The sequence below is a fragment of the Benincasa hispida genome, chromosome 7 (assembly GCF_009727055.1).
Source record: "Benincasa hispida cultivar B227 chromosome 7, ASM972705v1, whole genome shotgun sequence".
Taxonomy (NCBI): Eukaryota; Viridiplantae; Streptophyta; class Magnoliopsida; order Cucurbitales; family Cucurbitaceae; genus Benincasa; species Benincasa hispida.
In genome coordinates this window covers 22,739,276-22,751,845 of record NC_052355.1, presented here as the reverse complement: position 1 = coordinate 22,751,845, position 12,570 = coordinate 22,739,276, and positions in this window count along the sequence as shown.

Here is a 12,570-nt window from a genome sequence, read left to right as displayed (position 1 = left end):
GCCTCGACCTGTGGAAAACTAAAGAAAATCTTTAAAGGAAGATGAGAAAATTTGAAAGAGGTTGAGGGTTCAACCCTCAACCTAACACCAACGCCTATCGTTTAGTGCCCAGTGCCTATCGTCTAGTATTCAACGTCTATCATCTAACATTCAACGGCTATCATCTAGCTCAATCATTTGGCAAACAATCTTGCTCTCAACGATCTCGCTGAGCTTTACTACACGATCGCATAGTGGAAGTACATGATGATGGCACGCTCGATGGCCTCTCGAGAGCTCTCTTTCCCTACTACACGATCGCCCACAAACTCCACACGATCGTTTAGCTATTACAATTAGACGATCGCCTTCTTAAAACTATACGATCGTCTACCTTTTACTATACGATCGTATACCAAATGCTACACGATCGCATAGTGGAAGTACACGATGAGGGCACGTTGCGATGGCCTCTCAAGAGCTCTCTTTCCTCACTACACGATCACTCACAAACTTCTACACGATCGCTTACCTATTACAAATAGACGATGGTCTTCTCAAAACCTATATGATCGCATACCTTTTACTGTACAATCGTATACCAAATGCTACACGATCGCATAGTGGAAGTATACGATGAGGCCACGCTTCGATGGCCTCTCGAGAGCTCTCTTTTCTCACTGCACGATCACCCACAAACTCCTACACGATCCGTTATCTATTACAAATAGACGATGGTCTTCTCAAAACCTACATGATAGCATACCTTTTACTATATGATCGTATATCAAATGTTCCACAATCGCTAAGCTTTACTACACGATCGTATAGTGGAAGTACATATGAGGGGCATGCTTCGATGGCCTCTCGAGAGCTCTCTTTCCTCACTACACGATCACCCACAAACTCCTACACGATCGCTTACCTATTACAAATAGACGGTGACTTCTCAAAACCTATACGATCGCATACCTTTTACTATACGATTGTCGAACTTCTTTAAAACAAATCCGAATCTCTAAAATGCTGCACGAGGGTTGAACCCTCATCCTCTTCTCAATTTCCTTTAGGTCGAGGGTCAAACCCTCGATCTCTTCTTTAATTTTCGACAGGTCGAGGGTTGAACCCCTGTCCTCTTCTTAGGTCAAGGTTCAAACTCTCAATCTCTTCTTTAATTTTCGATAGGTCGAAGGTGAACCCCCTCGACAAAATATTTTAAACTAACTCCCTGCCTCGAAATCTTTAAAACAATCATAGATTTCTAAATAGTTTCAAAACCACTACATTTCTCTAAATAGTTTTCGTAATCATAATATTAAAAAAATAAAATTAAAAAAAAATCTCCTACTTTGATCTATTATATTATCTTCTGTTCAAAACTAAAATGTCTTTCAACTTTTATAATATATATATATATATATATATATATATATATATATTCTAAAATGTACGGTTGACATATCAATTGTTCAAATGCCATTTTGAATATTTAAAAAGAACATGTCAAACTTTTTTATTTAAAATTATTGGGAAAACTATCGATTTATATTGATAAACTTTGAAGTTGTATCGATTAAAACCATGAATTCATAATTATATCAATTTAATTCTTCAATTTTTATAAATGTATCTATTTTTACTCTCCATAGCTTCCCATCATGTGAAACTTATAATTTTATTAATTAAACCTTTAAACTTTCATAAACAAACTAATTTGGATCCTCAATTAGGTTTTCTTTAAAAAAAATCATTCACGGATAAGTTCTAATCGTCAATTTGGTTAATTTGATATTTGAAGAAGTTTGTATATATGTAAGTATTGATGCAATGACGAGTTTCATAGGTAATCTTATTAAATGATCTAAATAGATTCATTTATGTAAGTTCAAAGTTTAAATTAATACAATTATTAATAGATTATTTTAATTGATGCAATAATTGATATTTTTCTAAATTTCTGTTACAAAATTAAGAATTTTATAAAACAAAATGAGAAACAAAAGTTGGTATAGGTTTTTAATAAACTCATTTGTTTACGATTTCTATTACAAAATTAAGAATTTTTTTAAGAAATGAGCAAAAGTTGGTATAGGTTTTCAATAAACTCATTTGTTTAGTTGTTTCCCCTCAAAATTAAAAGCAAAATAAAATGAGTATTTCCAAATAAGCTTTAAAACATTCATATGAGGCTATAGATGTAAAATTTAGAGGAAGGAAGAGAAGAAAAAAGAAATAAAAAGAAGCGATTTAGCATAAAAAAAAAAACACTAAAGTTAAAATATTCCCATACTTTGAAATTTATCCAATTTTAATTCTTGTATTTTTAATAATTTATTTTGAATTTTATACTAATATAATAATTTATGAATATGTCTTTAAAATTTGTAATAAAAATGGTATTAAATAACAAATATATATATTTTTTAAAATCACCAATAAACTAACATTCGAAATTAAAATTAAATAAATTTTAAATTATAGGATTAAAATAGTATTTTTATTAGGTAGAGAGAGAGTGTGGGAATGAGAGAGGGGAGGGCAAAAGGGTCAGAGAAATGAGAAGGATTTATTTTTCTATATGCAAAATAATAATAATAATGTATCTTAAAGTATCCAATAATATTGCGACACGTATGTCTAGCAAAGGAATTACAACAGCTAAGTTTTTCTTTAGCCAATATTTAAAATGTTGCTAAATTAAATATATAATCTTGTCCCTTGTCTTCTAATTCAAGTTTCAATCAAAGTCCCCTCTATCAAGATATTAAAAATTCATTGACAAAAACAAATGATATAATGCCAAAGGAAAAAAGACATTTAATTATCTTAACTCGAAACACCACGCATAAATTAATTCTCTCATTTTTACATAATTTGATTTTTAAAAAGAAATTTAAATATTTGACAACCACTTAAAATAATTTTTAAAATATTTTCAAAGGTATTGTAATTAGAATGTAGAGTGGGAGAACTGAACCTCTGACCTTAAAATCAATAGTATAAGCACTATTCTAGTTAAGCTATGCTCACGTTGACTTTGAAAGTGTATTTTAAATAATTCTTTATCAGTAGAGTTTAAATAAAAACGACTTTTTTTTAAATAGATTTTTTTTTCTAATCAATTCAAACGGATTCTACCCGACTTGAAATGAGTCGTTGTAAAAAGTTCAAAGAAATACAATTTAAGATCTAATGCATGGTTAATGTCGTATGGTTAAATGATAGATTTTGCCTATAAGTTTTTCCTTTTTAATCTACATTCCATAAATAGTTTCTAATAAGTAATAAATTTACAAAATTATAATTTTTTTGTAATGACATTTATTGTCATTAATTCAGTCGATTTAGAACTTGTGTAACATTGCCATATGAACTACATGGTGAATTGATTTAATTTTTTTTTAAAAAAATTGATGCACGGATTAAAATGATAAGTCCTATTCTATAAATTTTTTACATTGTATTTTTAATTCAGCCTATATACTGTAAAAAAATTTGGGTAAACTATGGCACTATTTCGTTATCATTTTGTTTTTTTTTATTTTTTTTTTTAATTAAGCGTATAGATATTACTTCCAGTTTCAAATTTATTCATTTGTTATCTACCTTTTACCAATAGTTTAGAAAACTTAAGCCAAATTTTGAGAACTAAAAAAGGTAGCTTTCAGAAATTATTATTGTGGTTGTACTTAAGAAAAATGCAAATTATAGTAAGAAATGTGGATGATATAGACTTAATTTTCAAAAGCAAAAATAAAACTAAAAATGGTTACCAAATGGGACCTATACTTTTTGTTTTTGAGATTTAGAGTTAGTTGTCTATTTGGTCTCTCAAGTTTCAAAGGGAACACTTTTATATATACAGTGTCTTAGGTTTAAAAAATTGTTAAATCTTGTTTTTGAACAAATGATGTAAGAAATTATGACTAGACGACAATTAACTAATAGTCAAATAAGTTCAAGAACTATTGTGGATATTTTTTTTTTCAAACTTTAATGTAAAAATGTGTATATTTTGAAAGTTTAAGGACAAAATGAACACTTACTTTCAAATCTCAAGGACCAAAAGTTTGTTTTTCAAAAAAAAAAAAAAAAAAAAAAAGACAAAATGCACTTTTGGTCTCTAAGGTTTGAAATTGATGTCTATTTGATCCCTGAAATTTTAAAATGAGTACTTTAGTCCCGGGGTTTGAGAAATGGTTCTAAATGGTCCCTAATGGTAAAATGATATAAAGTAGTAAAGTATACCAAATCAATTAGTGAACTCATCTTTTTAGCAGTCACATCATTTTATTGTTAGTCAACTAACCGTGCAAGTAACTTTAGGGATCATTTAGAATTGGTGCAGTCATAATAGGATTGCTTTTGATTGCACTTATTTAGAATTACGAATATTTCACATTTATTGTTACTGTTGCTTATACTTTGACCCTAACAGTAATTGTAATGATAAAGGTAAATGTCTAAAAAATTAATTATTTTCATATGTTACAGTAACAATATCTATAAAATAACAGTAAAACTAGTGGATTTCACATAATATTAAGATACAATCAAATTGAACACCATTTATTATTCAATTAGTTGCATGGTTTGATTATAGATTTAAAATCAGTAAATAACATAATCAATTGGAATCCATTTTATAAATTATCATTAATGTATTACGTTTTATGTGCGATAGACATAGTCGCAACCTCAAAATTTAATTAATGGGGCGATTTATTTTTGTTATTATTATTTTGCAATTTTGGTAATGGAGGAGTTTCGTTTAAATATGAAATGAATAATGGGAATTAATTGCATTGACTAATACAAAATAGGAAATAAAATTTTAATACGAAAAAAAAAGGGAAAAGAAAAACGGAATTAAGACATCTATAACTTGTGTGTTTGGACGCCAGGGTCCCCACCGCGCCGTTTGGTTTGATTAAAATTCCACAAATAACAAAAGAAAATAAGTTTGTCAAAGAAAAAAATTAAAATAAAATAAAAGCAGCTTTATTAATTATTTATTTATTAAAATTTGGTAACCCGTGCCCTTTAACTTGCGACTAGCACGGCTTATTAGTCCATAAATAAATAAATTAATAATTAATTAAATGACAAGTTTAGCCCTGGCCTAATATTTTTATGGGCTTTGAAAACTGTACAAGTTACCATAGATTTATCGGTAGTTTAATTTCAAAAAAATATCTACGTTTAAATCATATTTTAATCTTTCAACTTTGAATTTTGTTCTATTTTAGTATTTAAATTTTTAAAAACATTCGTTTTAATCTCTAAATTTTTAAAAAATATTTATTTTAATTTTTACTATTAAAATTATGTTAACTTTTTAATAGAAATGTGAACGAGTTTCTATTTTTGATGACTAGGCTCTAGATGTATTATGCAATATGAAGGTGAAGTAAAATATCAACAATCAACACGCCAAAATACTGAATAACCAAAATTTTGAACCAAAAATATTTTTTAATTTCTCTCGCTTTATCACCTTATTCAGAATTGAAACTCTAGATTTTTTTAGCATAGCTAGCTTATTTGGTAGACTAGTCAACTCACCATTTTGTTATAGAGTTAAACAAAATCGTAATGCAGTAGGGACCAAAATAAGCATTTTTTTAAAAAAATTTAAGGGACGAAAATGAACATATTTTAAAGTTTAGGGACCAAAATAAAACAATGTTCAAAGTAAAGGGACTAAAACGAACATTTTTAAAAGTTTAGGAACCACATTAGAACATTATTCAAAGTTTAGGGACCAAAATAAATATTTAAGGAAAATTTTACAAAATGACCCACAACCCAAAAACTTTTCTACCACTGACATTTTCCCCATGCGAAATTTCAAAATTACCCCTAGTTTTTAAAAAGCTTTCAGACCGTTTGGTTACGAATACTTTAAGCGAACATTTAGATATTACTAAGTGATCAGATAGAGATTACTAAGCAATCGTATAGAGAACACTAAGTGATCATTTAGCTAAATGTTACGCGATCGTTTAGATATCTATTATGCGATCGTTTAGCTAACTGTTACGCGATCATTTAGTTTTTGTTATACGATCGTTGAGATAGATTACGCGATCGTTTAGATATCTGTTATGCAATCGTATAGTTTTTGTTAAACGATTGTTTTGGTTTTGTTATGCGATCGTACAGAGAATACTAAGCGATCGTTTAGCTAACTGTTACGCGATCATTTAGATATCCATTATGCAATCGTTTGGCTAACTATTACGCGATCGTTTAGTTTTTGTTATATGATGGTTGAGATATCTCTTATGCGATCGTTTAGATATCTGTTATGCGATTATATAGTTTTTGTTAAATGATTGTTTAGGTTTTGTTGTGTGATCATTTAGATTTTGTTATGCAATAGTTTAGATTTTGTTATGCGATCGTTTAGATAAATTTATGCTAAATTTGTAGAATACAATTGGTGTTGTACATTTAACTAAGCAAATAAATAACTAAGTGCATTTGATAAATTTATGCTAAAATTACATATTGTACAGTATAATTGGTGTTATACAAAATATAATTGGTGCTAAAGTTACATATTGTACAGTATAATTGGTGTATAGAATATAATTGGTGTTAAAATTACATATTGTATAGTATAAATTTGTACAGTATAATTGGTGCTAAAATTACATATTGTATAGTATAATTGGTGTTGTACAGAAAAAAACGAAGCGAAAATTACATATTGTTTAGTCTAGATGGGTCAGTGCCAGGTGTTATCAACGTTTGTCTGTACGTTTTCTTGTTATGTTCTCTTTGACCATATCATGTATGCCTGTGTATTTTTCATGGCTTCTCTCCAATTGAAGTTATCCTGACGGTTTGACGTCAACCTACACTTACTACCTTTTGTAGTAGTAGAATTGGTTCAAAATCTCCAACATCTCCAACCCATTCTTGACTGTGTCCGACTGGGAAGATTGGTTCAGTGTAAGCAGCAAGCACACATTCAACTGTAAACCATTTTGCACATAATGTTTGAACATTAATGTTTCTCAGGGTCACTACAGATGTTACATGGGAGTATGAGATCATGAGGCAATTAAACTCCATACACGTACATGTCCGAGAACGAAGATCAACTAACCCCCTCCCAAATATCCATTGTCCACATTAATTATATGCATATCCACCGGAAAAACACGATATGTTCTAGACATCAATTCTGATTCCTTAAGAATACTCATTGCATAATCAGTTACAATGTTTGTGCATGCCATTGCGTGTGTATGTCAGATATAGAACATACCTTATAGACACTTGCGGATATGCTCTAATAGCTCTGTGATTGGTAGTTCTCGGACATCTTTCAACACTTCATTGAGGCATTTTACAATATTTGTCGTCATCTTGTCATACCTACAATGGACTTGATAAATCCTTGCCCACCGTTGTAATCCAACCTCCTCAAGATCGGCCGTCATACCAGGATATTGGTGGAGCTTAGCTCAATACATATGAAACTCAGACATTCTATGTTTTCGCTGCTAGGTAGAAATGTGGGATTATGTCCTTATTCTTGAATTTGTTCACCAAATTGTTCCGAATATGGTATATACACAGGGCATGAAATGCATCAGGGAATATCTTTGCAATAGCATTTTCAATTGAGATGTAACAATATGATATAATCACTTGATTCGGTCATCCCCCAAGCTACATGGCTCAATATGATCATCAAGTGAAGACATGGTATGAATTGGATTGGGTTGATCGGTTGGATTGAAATGTTGGTGTACTCCATGACTTTCACAAGGTATAACTGATACAAATAACGACATCCGGGATGCCTCACTGCCTTCTAAAAAGAAGCTAAGATCTTCATTGTCGACTATGTCAATTGGGGGAGCTGGGACCAATAGATTGTAGCAACATTTGATGTGTATATCAAACATATCCCGATCGATATTCAGTCATTGGTGCATCATACTCACTAATTCACTGACTGTTATATCATTTCTGACTTTCAGACCTTTCATATGACCACCAACATAATTTCTTCCAGACTCATCTCAATCCCCATCAAATCATACAAAGATGCAAAGTAGTGTCATTGATCTACAATTTGATAAACAAATCATTGATAAGTGAACGATCGTGTATAAATTACGATGTGATCGTGTATAAATTACTACGTGATCGTGTATAAATTACTATGCGATCATGTATAAATTACTACACGATCATGTAGTAAACGATTGCATAGTAATATCTAAATGATTGCATAATAATGTATAAACGATCGCATAGTAATGTATAAACGATCGTATTGTATAAATTAATACACAATTGTTTATAAATTACTATGCAATCGTATATAAATTACTACACGATCGTGTAGTAAACAATTGCATAGTAATATATAAATGATCGCATAGTGATGTATTAACGATTGTGTATATATTACTAAACGATCGTTTATAATTTACTAAATGATCGTGTATAAATTACTATACGATCGTTTATAATTTACTATACGATCGTGTATAATTTACTATACGATCCTTTATAATTTACTATACGATCGTATTATAATTTATGAACGATCGTATAGTAATTTATACACGATCACATAGTAAACGATTACATAGTAATGTATAAACGATCGCATAGTAATGTATAAATTATCGTCTAGTAATTTATTGCTAAACGACACTTATTATGAAAGCGATCTGGGAGAAGAAATCATACATTGAATGAAGGGCTGAGGAAATTGTTGAAGGAGGAAGAAATGTGGACTGAATCCGGCGATGAAAGCTATGAGAGAATCTGAAGATGTTGGGCTGAAACTCTAAGAAAAAGCTATGAGAGAATAATGAGAGAATTTCGTGGGGAGGTGGTCGACAGAAAGTGAATAAATGTTTTGGTGGAATGTTGGTGGTGTATTGAATGCACATTGAATGAAGGGCTGAAGAAATCGTAGAAGGAAGAAGAAATGTGGTGCGATTTGAAGGCTGAAGAAAATGGGGGGTGATTTTGAAATTTCGCATGGGGAAAAGATAAGTGGTAGAAAAATTTTTAAGAAGTCACTGGTAGAAAAGTTTTTGAGTTTTGGGTCATTTTGTGAAATTTTCTAATATTTAAACTAAAAAAATAAACTAATTAAACATAAATTTAAATATTTAATAGTGTTGAATTTTGAAAAATATCTAATAAGTTGAAAGCTCAAGAAATTGTTAGAAAATTTTAAATTTCAATTTCAAGGATCTATTACTGAAAGTTTTAAGTCTCAATTGAAAATCATTTCAATTTTGACCATCAATATTTTTTTGAAAAAATAAAAACTATACATATTTTACCATTGTTTTTTGTTTTTAAATCACGGAAATTCAAAAACCCGTATGATTATTATTTTTAGACTTATGTTTTCTTAAAAGAAAGTTAGATATGTAAAGGAAAAAATGTTAGAGAAAATAAATTATATGTGGAAAAATTAGAGAGAATAACCGTAGAAAAAAATTTAGTGAGAGAAAGCTAGATAGAGAGAATAATGTTAGAGAAAATATTGGTTAGAGAGAGAAAATGAAATGATAGAAAGAGAGAAAAGTTAAAGTTAGAGCAATAGGTTAATTAATTAAAGAGAGAATTTTAGTTAAAGAATTTAAAAAAAAAGTTATTTAGAGAAAATTAAAGAAATATTACTGGAGCTCATATGTACATGGATTGGATTAGATTGGATTGAGAGTGTTTTTTTTGGACTAACTTTAAAAGAAACAATATTAAAAATCGTTAAAAAAGTAGTTAAATTTTAATCAAAGAGAAATATAAATACTCATTTTATTATTGTATATGTAATTCAAGTTGGGTTAGATCAATCCGATTTTTATTTTTGCTATCTCGAGACCCAACCTAACCCAACAAAAATTAAAAAAAAGTTCAACCTAATCCAATCCAAGAACAAAACTAACTCAACCTAATCCTTATAATTTGGGTTGGGTAGTCCGATTTGTTCGGATTATCGGATTTTTTGAACACCTAATTAGAGTGGAAAAAATCATAGAAATCTAAATATATATTAAATAAAGAGTTTTAATTAGAGCAAGGGAAAGAAAATATGTATCATATAAATAAATGACAGAGGTAATTAGAGAATGAGAAAAATATAGGTTTAAATTCTATTTTGGTCCTTAAATTTTTGAAACTTGTTCATTTTGGTCCTTAAACTTTAAAAACGTCTATTCTAGTCCCCAAACTTTTAAAATAGTGCTTATTTTGGTTTTTGGCTATTAACATTCTGTTAACTCTTAAACAAAATAATTACATGTCTTGTATTTTTAGATGGCTAGGCTGCCAAATAAGTTAGTCAAGATAAAAAATGTAAGGTTTCAAAAGCTATTTTGTTTTCAAGATTTTGGCCGTTCAATATTTTGGCGTGTTGGTTGTTTTACTTCACTTTCATTTTACTCAATACATGTTAGATGTAATTTCATCAAAGAATTAACAAAATCTTAATAGTAGAGACTAAAATAAATGCTTTCTAAAAATTTAGGGACGAAAACGGTAGTTTTTTGAAAATTCAGAAACCAACGTAGAATAAGATTCAAAGTTGAAAAGATAAAGAAGAAGCGGCTGCAATAATTTCTGAGTCTTCTATGTTCAATAAAAGAGGAAAGCAAAACATAGAGAAAAGGAAAACCCTAACACGTGTCACAATAGAAAAAAGCCAAAATATAGTATAATAATACCCAAGATTATAATTGCAAAATAATATAAAATAAATAATTTAACAAAAATTTAAGGACCAAAATAAAATAACAACTAAAAATATATTATAAAGATATAAACTTTAGAGAGAGGAAACAAACGTTAAGGATAGAAACATAAAAACACAAACGATATAAATTTTGGAGAGATGGTTGACTTTAAAATTAGAGTAAAAGACACGTTTGAGAAAGAAAAATAGATTAAGGAAGGAATTAACACTCTAGAAATGTGAGAGGAAAAATATTTGAAAAAAAATTAAGATATTAAAGAGACAAGATATATGTTAGATAGAGAATATTAATTAGTGAAATAAAAAAACACAATTTTTAAGAGAAATTTCTTTAATGAGAGAAATTTATATATGTTAAGAGAAATTGAAAAGAAAAGTTACAATGAAAATTTAATTGTAAGAAGTTCCCAAGATTTTTCTATTTAGTTTTAATATTTTCACAACTTTTTTAGAGAGATAAAAGTGAATTAGATATATTCGAATTTGAATAGAAATAAAAGTTTTAGAAAAAGAATATATATATATATATTCTTTTATTTTTAGAGAAAAAAGTTAGGAAAAAAAAGAGGAAGAATAAAAACGTCAGAAAGGAAAAACAAGATTTTGAAAAATAAATTTTTTTTTTTGAGATAATATAAAAATTTGTTTTTTAACACTATAGATATAGATTATTATTTTAAATGATAAAATTATTGAAAATATTTTTAAGTATAGCAAAATTTTGATGTTTATCAATAATAGACCGCAATAGATAATTATTATTGATATTGATAGATGTCGATCAAACCACAATAGACTGTAATATTTTATTATATTTTAAATAAATTGCTCATTTACTTTATTTAAATATATAATATATATATATATATATATATATATATATATATATATATATATTATATATATATATATATATATATATATATATTTTGATATTTTACCCACAATTTCAAGAATGCTTTTGAAAAACAAAACAGATTGAGTTTCAATATTTTTTAAATAAAAGAATAAAACAAGTAAAAAATCTTTAGATTTTTTTTTAATTAAAAAAACTTAGAGCCATATTACTCACAATCCTAAAGTTTTTTTTTTAAAAAATTGAATTCAAAGGTTTCGTTTAATAATGCTACTTGAATTACAGTGGTCAGAATATTAGTTGCTTATTTTTTCCGGTAACTTAAATTAATTTATTAGTTATTATAAAAATTGAATTATTATGCACAATCGGAGAATTCTAAATAACATACTTCTATTTCATTCCATAACTAATATATATATTTTTAGTTTGTAATAATTAATTTTTAATTTTCATACATTATTTTTTTGATAAATATATCATAAACTATTTTTTTTTACATCACAATATTCGTTTTTCTTTTTGGAGAAAAAATTTCTAAATTCATATGAAGTGACAAAGTTGATAGAAATGTTACATGAATGGAAAATGACACAAAAACGATGAAATAGCTATTATACATTATATTTGTCAAAGTCACCACTTTATTTCTTGACATTCATAAATTCAAGCGACGTTACACGAAAAATGATATGTCAATGTTATTATAGATGTTACTCATACGTAAATAATATTTGATACCATAATTATCATTATGATAAATATACAAAATCATGAGTGTTAGATGTATTTAAATAATAATATGTTTAATTAAAATATGAACTATGTATGTAGATTAATAATTTATCATATTAGGTTATTTTATTAGATTGGACCCTATTATGTGATCTAATTAATTAAAGCCTAGATTCGTAATTGAGTATGGACTTAATGGATAGAAGCCCATTCCTAGTTAATTAGTGTTTAATGAGAACTCTAATTGAACTAGTAT